At 39.2% G+C, this 6,610-nt stretch overlaps 1 long non-coding RNA gene across 1 annotated transcript in view; it reads right to left on the minus strand.

Moving 5' to 3' along the window:
- The window catches only part of LOC144753565 (uncharacterized), a 218,813-nt gene extending 215,074 nt beyond the window's left edge, over window positions 1–3,739 (minus strand). Inside the window, exon 1 of the long non-coding RNA XR_013594414.1 lies at window positions 3,658–3,739. This is a non-coding gene — a long non-coding RNA (uncharacterized LOC144753565). The remainder of the gene's footprint in view (window positions 1–3,657) is intronic.
- Between the last annotated feature and the right edge of the window lie 2,871 nt (window positions 3,740–6,610).

Consider the following 6,610-nt stretch of genomic DNA (forward strand, 5'->3'; position numbering starts at 1 on the left):
AGCCACCCTAGACGACAAATCTTAAAACCTCTCTTGTTGTCTGGGGCTTAAGAAAAGCTAGAGATGCCTATAATAAACTAAGGTCCTTAGACAACTGCCTTACCATTAGTACAGTGAGCCTCTACTTGAATACAATCTTAAGAGTGAGAAAGACTATAATTATGGGATAGCAATAGCCAACTAATTATAACTAATTAACATGTATCTCACCTGATTGCATCGTTTTTTATCTATTTTTTACTTCTTTTTAATAATTTTTTTTAACTGTTTTTAGTAATGTTAAATTCTGAGCAAATAAGATGGAATTCTAATTTTGTTTTTATTTGTATACTTTTATGAATTGTAAATTCAATTCGAATAAAGTTTTTGAACTGAACTGAAACTGAACTGTGTAATATATGAATGATTCCATCTGACCCTTGCGAAACTATGCGCGTGAGCACTAGGAAACATGCTTACCAGCTACTAATGAATTACTGCTACATCCAAGCTCGATTCAGAAGAAACGCGTAAGGATACAATACCAGCTTTAAATAGTGCCGGTATTAATATGGTACACCTGCAGAAAGCATAGGCTTATGGGACATGTAGTTCAAATAATAAGGTTTCCATATGATACGGAACCTAAGTCTTATCCTCTGTATATGCAGAAGGCAGGCTAACGAGAGTAAAATTTCCAAAACAGTATATCCAAGCTATAAGGCTTACGTGACAACTCAGTGCAAAGATGTAGCTCAGTATCGTATGTAATACTAATGTTGTGAAAAAAGATAACAATAACAAAAGACGTATGAACCAATATAACAACCAAACAAAAATCCTGGAAATGTGTGAAGAACAATATGTTGAGTGCTACACTCTAGTGGTGTTCATAATGACACGTTCACAACACAAGGAGGGAGGTACCCTTAGGACCGTTTACGGGACCGGGTAGAGAGTATCAAGAAAACAAGCAAAAGTCCCTACTTGGTGGGGATATACCCTAGGGCGTAGAGTAACCTGGCCAAAAGGCTTAGGAGGTTATCTATGCTCACACAACTAGAAATATATCAACATTCCATCATTTTATCATACTAATGGCGGCTAATAGTCAGTGTAGGAACCCTATCTATATGTGCACACAATAATGAAAATTAAAAAGGCTATAATCACAAGGAAGCTGTATCCGGAACGAGGCGACGGGGAGGCCGACACTCACCAAATAGGTGGAGAAAAAATAAAGCGTAATTTAAAGACGCCTCCAAATGAAGGATAAAGCAAGCGGGTAGAGGAAAACGGAAAGTAAAAAACGTACACCCTACCTACACATGGAAAATTGGAGTGCGGCATAGATGCCACCACATAAGTTACGTGTGGTTAATGCCTAAAAGATAGACGGTGGTCGCCCCAGATACAGCAAAGACCATATAATTGAAATTTTAAATTCAGGTGTATTAAAACATTTGACATAACTTCGCCAATGAGGAAAAGTTTCCAGATGGCAGACTAAAGATAGAAAAAATTCTGCACCTCTAGGAGAAATCATATGTCTCATATCTCCCTCATATGTAGAGATATTTTTAACAAAAAAAACCCTGTCCTGAAGAAGGTGTCACCATCAACTAAAGACACCGAAACGCCGCGTCGACCTTTGGTTTTTTGTAATTGTGTATTTTATTGTGTAATATTTCTGTGATACAAATGTTTATGTATGACTTTTTAATAAATTGCTGATTTTCTACTGGTAATGATTATAGCCTTTTTAATTTTCATTATTGTGTGCACATATAGATAGGGTTCCTACACTGACTATTAGCCGCCATTAGTATGATAAAATGATGGAATGTTGATATATTTCTAGTTGTGTGAGCATAGATAACCTCCTAAGCCTTTTGGCCAGGTTACTCTACGCCCTAGGGTATATCCCCACCAAGTAGGGACTTTTGCTTGTTTTCTTCATAATGACACGTTAACACATAATCTGGCGTAATTACATTTATAAAAAAGGGGGGGCTCTACATGTAGTAGTCACAATCTACTGGAGTATCGATATACAAATATTATTCCGTATTGAAATAAAATGTAGCCTCTACCAATGGTAGTCACAATCTCATGCACCATGTATATATTTGAATAATTATTCATGTCTCAATTATAACCTAGCTGTTATCATAACCTGTGGAATGAAACGGAAACACATATATACAACTTGGAAAATCCCAAGTTTAGTGAAAATGTTATTCATCACCCCCGTAACATACTTAACTTGAAACATCACATCACAGGTTAGGTAGCGGTTTCTATGCTTATGATGTTTTATGCCTTCTATAGAGGGGCAACAACATATTCAAACAAAATAAAATAACTGCATATATACTAAAACATGATAAAAATATCAATGTCTGGGTATATGGACGAGGTTGTCTGTATGTATTTATATGGGCTTCTGCTTACAAGTGTATATATATATATATATATATAGATATATATACACACACACACTTTGGCGCAGTTTGGAAGAATATTTATTTAACTAAAAAAAAAAAAGATCATCCGCCTCAGCTCCTTCCTGGAAAGTTTTGGGATGATCTGTAAGCAGGGGTCGAGAAAAAGGTGAGGTGCCCAAAAATGCAAATTCCCCACGCAATTTCCATATGGATATATGGACCATTGGACTGAAATTAATTCCCCATAACTGCAGCTAACCCGGTTTCTGGGAAATACCTCTTGCCAGTGGTGAAACAGAAGATATACCCTCTCGCTCCTGTGCCAAAAATCTGCTCACTAAGAGAGGTCTGCTGGGATTTGTTATATGCGCACTTTCATCACACCAGTTAACTTCAACTTTTGCACGCTGAGATTTGTCAGTGATTAGAGGGCTTCAGCGATACAAATCAATGCAGCCTGGGCTCTTTCCAGGAAAAGCAGCCTCTCCCTCCGAGTCTCCAGGTTAAATTATTACTTTAGTTAACACACTTAACACACTATGGAGACTTTAGACCCTATGGCGAGTCCCGAGAGTTAATCGGCAGGCACTCGGAGGTTACAGTCTTCGGGAAACAGAATCGATCTGATAAAAAAAAAAGGCTCCAGAAATATAAAATCTTTGACATGTATAAACACTTAAAACAAATTAATAAATGGTGCACATCTGATTCGTTTAATCACATGGTCATTTCACATAAGATACCCGTTTGCCCCCGCCTTTTACCCAAAATCTCGTAATAAGCAGGGGTTTTAAGCCCATACGTAGAAAGTAACAGTGAAACTGCAAGTCCCAGAATACAAAGGGGAGTTGGCTAAAAAATCTGTTCTAGCTGAAGGGGTCACATAAAACATAGAGCATCTGACATCTATTAAAACGTGCACTGTAGTCCAAAACTCCATGAAATAACTTCCAGCGAAAGTACAAAAAACTTTCCTTGATCATTAAAATGTTTATCTTTTTTACACGTGCGTCAGGACGCAGAGAGCCACCGCACGGCATGTTTGCATTTAGTCTGTGCCGTGATTGTGCAACCACTAGGGCTGGATCAGTGGATAGCGGTGACCAGTAGTAATAGAGAGAGAACAAATTAAAGAAAACACAGCGTGCAGTTTGTGCAGGTTACAGAATAAAACCCCCAGCACCAATCCCCCTTCAATGTTTGCTACTCTTTGCCAAGTCCCGGAACCTACCTCTATATATAGCTTTGTGCGGTCACCTGTCTTTCGCGCTCCTCCCCTTCCCAGCCTGCTCCACTGACCCGTCTCTCCTGCCAGTTACCTCTCTATGATAGAGGGGAAACTTCCGGCTTCGAGTAATGGAAGAGAGTTCTAACCCAATCTAACGCATTTGGGTTTAGCTGATTTAATTGTGTTTATTGGTGGTCTGGTTTTTTGACTTTAAATAGTTCAGTTGTAGCTGTGCCTTTTTAGTCAGTGTACAGTGTAGTTAGTTCCAGTTTGAGTAAATTACTCGTGTTTTTCTCGGAATAACATAGACCCGTTATATGAAAATCGTAAACTGGAACCACGGTTTAACAGTGACATCGGGGTCTTCACTGGTTTTAGGGTAACCGCGTCGAGCTAGGTCATTATGGACACTGTTTCTGTTTCAAAAATGTCCACCTACATATCATTGTTTCCGGGCGTGTTTTGTCATTTATTTCAATGGGAACAAGACTGCAACACCCACAATGCATTAGCTTATCACACAGTCCCTTCAATGATCTGTAAGGGAGGCGGTCAGCCTATCTGAGCTTGATAGCAACATTTATTTATAGAGATATGTTCTGCAATAGGGTGTTATATAAGGCTTTGTTTGAGCCATAAATTCGTTTTTTAGTGCAGAAGACACCAAATGTGATATTTTTGATTCAGAATGGGAGTGAGCCATTAATTCCCTCGAGAGCCAACAAGGCTTTCACCTAAAATATTCAAATGTGTAATCCTAAAAATGTGTAGGGGTGTGAGTCGCGCACGCCAGTGTTTGCCATTCATGCATTAGAAATAATTGGAAACCTTAAATTTAGATTCACTGCAGTGCCACTCAGCCCTCCTTTCCTTGGTTCGCTCAGGCCAGTGTGAGATTCATCACTGCTGGCACAAGTGTTCAGCATCTCTTTGCTGCCCTGAGTTTGCCTTCTCAAGTCCACTAGATGGGTTTTCGATATCTATGCAGACAATACTCGACTCCACTTAAGACTTCTTTAGCATCACTTCACTCAAAGCAACGGAGGCTGATTACCATCACAAGCTATGCTCGTTTTTTGAATGACTCAGTTCCTGTTATTCAGCAATATAGCCCTGAAGAATGTAAAGTCCTCCATAGAAAAGGATGCCAATTGTGGTTAGAAAACATGTACCTTGGGGAATAAAATACGTGGTACTTCTTAGACAACATGTCCTTGTTGCCATGTATGAGCACAGTCTCTTTCGGATTCCTCTTGCGTCCCACCATTGATGTACATTAAGATGATTAACACAATTAACACTCTTGCCATATATTCCAATGGAGTATCCCTGTTAGGCAGGACTCTTTATGGGCATTTACGCTCCTCCCTAATGCATACGTTTAAGATTTTTCAAACTGTAACCTTTGGCTTCAGAAAACCCAACTACCTGTGCAGTGTACTGTGCAGAAAGGTGAGCTCTTTGGAAGGTCTGGTGTCTGAATGACTAGATTGATTACCATTATGAGTGAAATATTAAGTAGCCTGTTTGAACTACAATTAGCTGACCGACCTCTCAGTATTATAGTATTAGTATTAGTGTGGACCAGGAAGGTTATATATGAAATGACATTACTAAATAATAGCCAGAGGTCGGTCGTTCAGAGCTCACCTGGATATATAAAGTTGTGTGCTGCGTGTTTTTTTCCATGTCTGTGGACTGTAGATTGTACTTCAAGGTGTGATTGTTATTCCGAGTTTTATCCTAGGGTTATGAGAATAAGTGGTTATCGTGGAAATTGCCATGACTTCTACCTTGACCGTGTAGAATCTTGGCTGGTAGAGAGTTCCAGGGATTGTCATCTTGTACTGAGAAAGCAATGCTTCCTATGGCCTGTTTTGTTAGCATTAGATGAATTTAACTTGTAGATATGTTGGTCCTTTTCCTTTGGAGGTTGGAGGTTCTGTGGATGATGCAGAGTATCATGTACATTGCGTATATATCCACAGATAGCCAGTGGAGTGATTGCAGGACTGAAGTCAATTGTTCTTTTGGGTAGAGGCAGAGAAGAAGTCTTGAAGCTGTGTTGCACTCAGTTATGTGAATTTTAAGTGAAGTGAGTTGGCCTAACGGCTAGGGCGGTCGAGCTCGAATCTGAGGGACTGGGTTGGAGTCTCGGCAATGACGCTGAACATCCTGTGATTCTGGGCAAATCACTTAATCTTCCTGTGCATAACAAAAATAAATGTGTCCTAATGTAAAGCAACTGGTGCTATGTAAAGTGCTCTGATACCCGATTTGGGTCAAGTTTGCGCTATATAAAACTCTACATTTTTTTTTTTAAAACATGCATTCCAATTGTTTAGCAAATTAGACAATTGAATGAAAGCCTGGTTGCAGCTCACACAATTTTATTAAGCTGGGGAGCTCAGACTTAAACACACATCTCCTGGTTCCTAGATTTGTAAAGTAGCTAGTAGGCCACACAGCTTCCCTACATAAGCTGTTCCAAGAATCCGAAACACCAGATTTTCTAGGCCATTCGTTCACCAGAAAGGGGGTCACACACTGGAAGTGGAGTAGTCAGGTTTAATTCGCTTGTCCTCATCCCTACCAGACTCCATGCAGGTGTGGGTGCGGGATACACCTAAATCCATATACCGTAAGAAAATCCCAATAGCACGTCCATGGGTGAGTTGATTGGGAACAATGTTAAACCTCAATTTCATGAGACAATCAGTCACAAGAGAAGGTAGAAAACAGCAAATAAAACATGGAGTCAGTTAAGTAAGAACAGACTCAATAAGTGAGTTCTAAACCAGAGTCAGAAAATGTATAAAGAAGTATTACAAAAATTCAAAAGATGCAATACAGAAATTGTAAAAATGTAGATGCATAAAGTCATTGAAATTCAGTTTGAGTTTATTAATAGTTTGACATCATCCCTAAAAAGGCATTGCAAAAAATCCGTATACAC

The sequence above is a fragment of the Lissotriton helveticus genome, chromosome 5_1 (genome assembly GCF_964261635.1).
Source record: "Lissotriton helveticus chromosome 5_1, aLisHel1.1, whole genome shotgun sequence".
NCBI lineage: Eukaryota > Metazoa > Chordata > Amphibia > Caudata > Salamandridae > Lissotriton > Lissotriton helveticus.